At 41.6% G+C, this 7931-nt stretch overlaps 1 protein-coding gene across 12 annotated transcripts in view; it reads left to right on the forward strand.

Moving 5' to 3' along the window:
• Positions 1-7931, forward strand: part of PHF21A (PHD finger protein 21A) — a 119839-nt gene that overhangs the window by 13928 nt on the left and 97980 nt on the right. For 7 of the 12 annotated variants that reach the window (XM_015864375.2, XM_015864387.2, XM_015864374.2 and 4 more), the window contains exon 2: positions 5461-5609. The exons of the other annotated variants lie outside the window; for them this stretch is intronic. The gene's annotated coding sequence lies outside the window, so the exon portion shown is untranslated. The remainder of the gene's footprint in view (positions 1-5460; positions 5610-7931) is intronic. 12 annotated transcript variants of the gene reach the window in all.

Genomic DNA, 7931 nt, shown 5'->3' on the forward strand with positions numbered 1-7931 from the left:
AGTAAATTCTTTGTTTTTGCTGATCTCTTGAGTTGTTGATTGAAACTTCTCAGAGTATCTTCTTATGTTAACAGTTTAGTGACTGGCACGCTGCTTCAGTTAATTTATGTGCAGTTAATCCCATTGACATCAGCACCGCTTAATGAAATAATGTTTCTAAAATAATCTTCAGTGATATTGCCGTGACATTAAAGGCCCAAGATCTGAAGGGTTTGTGTTAGCTGGTACTGCATTTTTACGGAGAGAAAGCTTTGAATTCTTGTTCTCAGTGATGCCAAAGAAAGCAGCCCGTTTTGTGTGCGTGTCTCGGAGAAACGTGAAGTAGAACAACATGAGAACAGTGTAATGGTGGAAAGGTCAGTTTGCATCATGGCTAGGACCAGTGGCTTGGAATAGCAGCACACGGATGTAAATCTGGAGGCATCTGTACAGTTGTCCACTTCTACCTGTGTCTCCAAACAGCCCAATGTGGGAAGATGCCTTAAAATCACCACCTGTATTTTGGAGTGGATCAGAATCAGCTGGATATTCCTAAATAGTAGTTCCTAAATAAGTAGTATCACCTGACCTTGAACTTAGGAGGAGAGCTAGAGGATAAGTGTTTGTTTTTATTATTCAGGGCATTTGGGAGTTTGTTTGATACTACTGGGAACTCTTACACCTTGCTCAGTGCTCAGTGAGGGATGGGACAATTCAGAAGAAAAGTTACTCATCCAGGTTCTGCATCTGGAAGACAGATCATGCACCTGTGACAGGCATTACTGGTGGGTTGGAGAAGGAAGATTTTGTCCCGTGAATTATCTGCGAAAGCACCAAAAGGTGAATAAATTCAGTACAAACACATGCTGTGATTAAATCCCCCTTCAGTTCTCTTGGGGAATGCCGGAAATTCGACTTGAAATGTTCAGCCTATGACAATGCAAAGCACAAGAACATCTAGTAAATCTGAGGTTCCCAACTACATATAAGAGAGGCAATTTCTTTGAGTTGTTGGTTTGCAGTGCTGCTTGTTGCCTGTGTAGTTGGCACAAATGATCTTTGGGATGACAAGGGCATTATTTTCATGGGTCCTCCCTCACAGCAGGACCAGCTCCGGTGCCATTACTGGCACCAACCCTCGCTCTCAGAAGAAAACAAACAAAAAGCAAAATCAAATGGAAACAAACAAAAAAACCCCCCACCAACTTGTGGTCCATTAGCAGAAGGTTATATAAATAAAATGGTACTACCCACTAGGTAAAACAAAAACACAACGTAGAGCAGCTTTTATTTTATCGTTTTGTATGACCTAAAGAAATCTTTCACGTAAACTGGATCATGATCAGCTTTCTCCCTGGTGTAGCTGAGCAGTAATGTTATTGAGGCGTTGTTTGTGGCTTTGTGAAACTGATAGCAAAGCTTCTGTTTTTTCTTATGTGTTTTCTTTTTTTTTATGTGATACTTGCTTGTTCCGGATAAAGATGATAAGCTTATTGGGCACATCCATCTTCATCTTGCTGCCTGCAGCAATACTCAGAGGTGGCATATATGGGACACTTGCTTTGTTTTCCAGACCCTCAGTAATTTGGGCTCTAGAAAATGGAAGTTCTGTGGCAAGATTTGCAGACTGAGACCTGCTTGTTTATCCTGCATGGCTCTCAGCTTGGCTATCTTCTAAAGCTCATCTGTCGGAAGAGGAGGAGGCTGACAGTGATGAGAAGGCAGACGTTCCCCAAATTGTTTAGGCAGTGCTTTCTAGCAGAATTTGCAGTACTTGCTAACAGAATTCTATTCAGCATTTGTCCCGGCCCTCAGCTTGGGGTGATGCATTTCCTTTAGCTGGATTTCCGTATTAAGAAAGAGAGCATCCAGTCCTGTTCCAGGGTCAGGCAGGACTGATGACTTCGGCAACTTTCGTTTTCTTGGAGAGGAGTCAGGCATTCATCTACATGTTCCCTTGGAATCCATTGGTTCAGGAGATCTTCAGTCAGCTGGGAAGAGGCCAAATGGCTGCCAGCCTTAAATGGGTCCTGGCAATTTTTCCAGCAAGAGTCTATGGTTTGTTTAGTGCTGCGTTCTGGCTTTCTAGGCCTTCCTTCATTAAGGGACTAACTGCCTGAATCTCCTTGGGCTGACATCCTGGTTGGTGAGGGATTTCTAGGAGATTTATCAGTAAAACGGACTGTGTAATAAAAAATAATAATATATATATATATTCAAGGATGTGGCTTTTTTATGTCTTTTACTGATGCATTATATCACGCACTAGGCATAAAACAGTTTGGTTTCTGCTTCAGAGGTTGCAATTTCTGTTTTTAATGTTACGTGCTTGAATTATAGCCTGGTTTATTTACCAAAAGAAGCAACCTCCAAAGCAACCCAAGACACGCTGGTATGGCTGCTCAATGTGATTATATGTAAGAACTAACACACTGCAGAGGACCAAATGTCCATCTCATCCAGCATCTTGCCTTTATCAGCGGCCAGCAGCAGCAGCTGACTGAACAGCATAGGAAACGGGGGAAGGCTGTCAGCTGCTGAAATATTAACGGAGTAAATTTGTGACAGACACTTGTTCAGCCACTGCCTGAGATGGAAACTCTGTTTGGGCTGCTACAGTGAGAACAGCGACTTCAAACTAATTATAGGTGAACTTGATGGCTTTTTGAACTCATTTATATTTGTTGCTCCCAGTGCTCCACAGCAGCGAGCTCCAGGCAGTTTTACCACGTTTCCTGTGTGTGGGGTTGGTTGATGTGAGCGAACCAGTCCCACTCAACAACGTGCTCTCCAGTTGTCTTTCCTCTCCATGCTATTGTAACTCCTTGATGAGGGGGAGTGTCCAGAGCAACAGATAGCAGGCATCACAGTGAATTGTTCCCCTTTTTGTTCTTAGCTGTGTTTCTCATAAATGCTGAGATTTTTTTATTTTTTTCCATGACTTTCTGCTGCTGGGAGTTGAACTTTTGCTTGCAATAATCTCAAGATCTTTCTCCTGAGTAGTAGTGTGTAGTTTAGGCTCCTTGTGTATTTATAGCTAAGGTTATTTTTTCCCTCTGTTACTTTGTACTTGTCAATGCAGGATAATAAAATGACAAAATAAATTGTTTGGTATCATCAGATCCACTGTAACTCTGAAGTTCTTCTTTCATTCTAACTTTGTGCAGTAATGGGAATTGTCATCATGCCCTCACCCTCTGCTTTTGCCAGATTAGTCACAAATATGCTCACAGGCTTAGTGCAATCCTTGCTATGGTACCTTCCCTATTATATGACTGTTCAGTGTTCTGTTTTCAGTTTTCTAGTATATTCTTTAGGAGGAGAAGGTACCCTTGTGGATTTCACTTTAAGGTGATGCAAAATGTACAGATTGGTTCACCTTTCTCTTTTAGATGCATCGTGCGGTGTATGAACTTTCCACTGGTCCAGATCTATGTATTGCAGTGCCCCTTTTCCTTGGCTTTGATGTTGGATATCCAGGAGCTTTGTATCATTAAGTCTGTGGCCTGCTATATTCTCCAACCAACACCTAGGAGACAGCATTCATTAGAGATGGGATTTCTTTGCACCACAGTTTTAATGGCCATTGCTTTGTAAGCTTAGTATTATGACTTGCATCACTTCCTGTAGGTAGCATCATCCCTGCATCTCTTTCTCAGTCCTTTCCTCTTCTGGCGCTTCATTGTCTTGTATTTTTAACTCAGTCTGTCACGTTTTTGTTATGACCAGCTGTAAGTTTAGTTTTTGAATAAGCATCAAGAATCCACTGCCTGTCTCTCCTATTGTTATATCAGTAGGGTTTTTGTAACTTTATCTGAAACTCTGATTATTTTAAAAGCCAAAACTTCTCTCTTGCTCAACACTGATCTTGAATAGGGAATATTATCATTGGTTTTAGAGCAGTTTGGCTGTCAGGTGAATAGCACGTGTTAAATCTCATAGGTTCAATCCTTGTTTAACTAAAACACCCCAGTTTAATTTCAGGGAGTGTTTTTGTGTTAAGGAGTCAAATGTTTGTGAAGTGTGCGAGCAGACATTTTTAGAGAAGAAATATTGCTGGAAAGTAACGCTTCTTTGATTACTGTGTTTCTAAATGTGAATGTACTTTCCTCCTGCTGCTGTAGGAATTGGCTGGGGATAAGGTAGTTAGGCTGACAGTGTAGGATGTGTGTCCTTTCTTACTGTGTCTGGAGAGCAGGAAGAAGGGCTGCGACAGACACTTCTGTCCAGAAGCCTGTTAGCCTGGAGGGCAAGATGACTGATGCTTCGTGTATGAACATGCAGATGCAACATCCACACTGTAACACTTCTTCCGCTGCAGGAAAATTGCATCCTTCAGCCTCGCTTACAGTCCCACAGCTCTGTGCACATTTTAGACATCTAAGTGGTTTATTAGATTATTGTTGGGGGAGCTAACGCTCTCTCAGCTTCTTTCAATTTGTGCGTTTAGTAATTTGAATTGCAATTTTAGGTTATTATAGTCAGAAGCTCGTAGCAGTTTGTGCTGTTGTGTGGATGCATACTTGCAATGCTTGGCAACTTGTGAGAAGATTTATTTATTTTTTTGGTAGGTTAGCATTAATCTGCTGTGGAATCTGAACAGTCTGTAGAGTCAGTGTGACTGCAGTGGGAAGCTAATAGCTGCAGAAAGTTCAATTCATAAAACTGGTTGGTATCTTGCCTGCTTATGCAACAACTTGTATGCAAGTTTTGAAATAGCACAACTTGTGATTTTAGGTGTTTATGAATGGGAAACCTAAGTGATGTTTTCCTGTTGTTTTTGTAGCATGTGCAATCTAAGCAGCTGAAGCTTGCTTGAGTTTCTGCCTCAGCAAACCATTATTTTTTGTACTAGTAAACTTTATTTAGAAACATACGGCACTGGAATTAATCCTTCTGTTATTGTAAACCAGGTATTATTATTAATAGAGTGTTTCTATTTGGAAGATGAAATGCTGTAAGCATCTCCACAGAGGTTGTTTTAATGAACTGGGTACTGAAACTAGCAACACGTGCTACTGCTGAGACAGAGTCTGTTCACTGAAAAAAAAACATCCTAGTCTCTTTAAGGGGAAGGGAAAAAAAAGTACTTCTTGCCTTCTTCCAGGGCTGAAGTGTATATGAAAGGATGACATACAAGCCACTTCCCCCACAGAACCAGTGCCAGATATTTTGTGCTGCTTAATGCAACTAGAGGAAATAGAAAGGGCTGAAATAATTGGAATTCTTAATGTTTCTCCTGTAGATGATACAAAAATATGCCATTTAGCACAGGTTAAAATGGCAATAGGGACTATTACTCTTCAGGAGCGACTTCCAAGACATTAATTGCTTCTTGTTTTAGAGTTCTAAAAAATGCCATGTTTGTTGTGGGAACTTAAACACCTCCTGCCTGGTACAAGGTTGTATATTTTTCTTGCAAAAGAAGGGGCAGAAAAATGGGTGTGGAAAGTGATGTCTTCGTGCTCTCCTTCCTTCTAGGACAGGTGTTTCTTGGAAGAGGAGGGATGAAGCAGACCTTATAATACAGTCCAGGTATATTGTACAGGACTGAGGGAGGAAAGAGCTGCCTGGACTTTGAGGTCAGATGACAAACTTCCAAGGAGAAAGAAAGAATAGGCTTTCCCAAGGTGTGTAGATAACTTGTTTTCACTTCTTCATCTTTTTCTGTGTTTTGCTCTGTTTAATTATGAGCTCTTTAGGAGGACTAATATAAATGTTCTGTGCATTAAATATGTCAAGGTTTCTGTTGCACTGAGTTAGTAAATCACTGTTCAAATAATTTTATATTGAAAAAAAGTTGTGTGTACTCTGGACTGCCCGGGAAATCTTTGGGTTTTTGTTACTTCTTTTTGTACTGTTGTGGGTTGTTCCCTGGAAGGGATAAGTTGGTGTGTGGTTACATGTTTATTTTTTGGTCTGCTTTGTTTTGCTTGTTTGGTTTTTTGGGGGAAGAAAAAGTGCAGTGAGAAACCATTTTTGTTTAAATCTCCAGTATTCAGATGAAATATGTATTTCTGCATTTACCTCCAAGGCTTGGTGTTCTTCAGTTGTGCTGAGGGTTTTTCATTGATGCCGGTGTCTGTCTGACCTCCGGGATGTTACCTGTTGAAGCTGAATCGTAAGGCTTGATCTGTACCTTGGCTTGTGCCGCTGTGTTTCCTCTGTAGCTTTGTGTGAGTCTCGTGAGACTGCTGAATCCGGTGCTTTACCCAAAATGTCATTTGGGGTAAAGATATTAGGAAAATGTTTTTCTAATCTCAGTCTTTCCTGGATGAGAAAGTTCGCATAGTGCAGAGACAAAACTCCCCCCACCCAAACCTGGGCTTTGCCGAGCTAAAGATAGATAAGGAGTCCTAGGAGAAGAAAAATGATGAATTAGGGGAAGTAAAAGGCTTAAAGTAGTTGTCAGAATGGGATTAACCTGACAGAGAAATTGAGTTCTCCGTAAGAGAACACTTGAGGTACTCGGGCCACCACTTAATTGCACTTTTCATTTAATCGCTTTGTAGGAAAATAAACAGGAGGGTGAGGAATTGGTGTTGGAGGAGAGAGAAACCTGTGGATATTAAAGCAGCGCTGAGCCTGTGTTGGGCACCTGTAGAGAATGGGGAAATGTGAGTGCTGGGAGGCGGGCAGGGATGGAGCTGGCAGAGGGGATTTCTCCCCGCAGAGGTGTGCTGCAGGAGCAGCAATGCAGCCCGGCAGGTGGTTCTGGTGCGCTCAGGGATCAAACAGCAGCAGCCATCGGCAGCTCACAAGCTGTGGTAAAAAGCAAGAGTGAGGGCCCAGCCTCGCACAGTAAACAGCTAATTCCCTCTTTTTATTTATTTATTTCCACTGTGGGCACTATAGTTCAAGGAATTGGAACAGAAGCACTTATGCTGGAATGGCCTGGGAGGATAGCCTGGGGCCTGCAGGTAGCGGTCCAGGCCCTAGGCCCTAGGCCCAGTGACAGCTGTGTCGCAGGCCACAGGAAGGCAGTGCTTGTTCTCTCCTTGTATGCTGAGTCCAAGCAGCAGCTCCAAGAATGCGGTGACTGCCCTTCTCACTCAGGCTATTATTTTGGGGTGGAAAGGGAGAGAAAGGAGCTTTCCATGTTGCCTTCAGCTCAGTCGGAAACAAGCGTGTTTTGCCTGGTTCTGTTTACTGCTTTTTTATTTAGGCTTATAAGACATGCTGCTCTTTGTTTTCTGAAAGGTGATGTCTTTAAGTGCTCAGTAATAATTTCTCAGTACGCAAAACCAGAAACTTATGAAAAGCTTAATTCTGTTTATTTTCTTCCTCTAATGTGTACGCAGAGCGTATCTCATTTGTTGTGGGAGGGTCTTTAGCTAGTTTTTTTTCATAGCGAGTCTCTGTGCTCAAGACATCAGGAATATCAGCATGATAACACGTTATAATGAAAGAATGGCTGCTGAAATAAAAGGAGCTTGAATTAAAAAGCACATCAAAATGTGATGCAGAATGAGAATGGGTTTTAGTAAATATTAGTTGGCTGTGCTTAGAACAGGTGTTGTATTTATTCAAAAATAGGGAAAATAGAACTTTCTGATAACAGCAGGGGGTCCTCGCTGCCTTTCACAGAGCTCGGAGCGCCCAACAGAAGTCTGAGGCTTTTAGTGGAGAACTGTGTGAAAGTGAATTTGTGATATTCCTTCTAGGGGGAAAAAAATCTGTTCTAGAAGGTGAGAAGCATTACCTTTTTTCATCTTGATCTGTCTTCAGACTTTGAGAACAGGGAACAAACAGTTCCCTGTTAACAGTCCCCTCAAACAGATATTTTTGTCATGTGAACATCTGTTCGCTAACAAATCATTTTCATATTGTCTTGTGATAATTATTCAGATGCCTGTGACATTCTAGATCCAGAGTGATCTGTGGCTTAAGGTAAGAGTTTATGTATAGCTTCTTAGTTTGAGCTGTTAAAACACAAGTTCTGCAAAAGAGAA

Source organism: Coturnix japonica, chromosome 5, assembly GCF_001577835.2.
Source record: "Coturnix japonica isolate 7356 chromosome 5, Coturnix japonica 2.1, whole genome shotgun sequence".
NCBI classification, from domain to species: domain Eukaryota; kingdom Metazoa; phylum Chordata; class Aves; order Galliformes; family Phasianidae; genus Coturnix; species Coturnix japonica.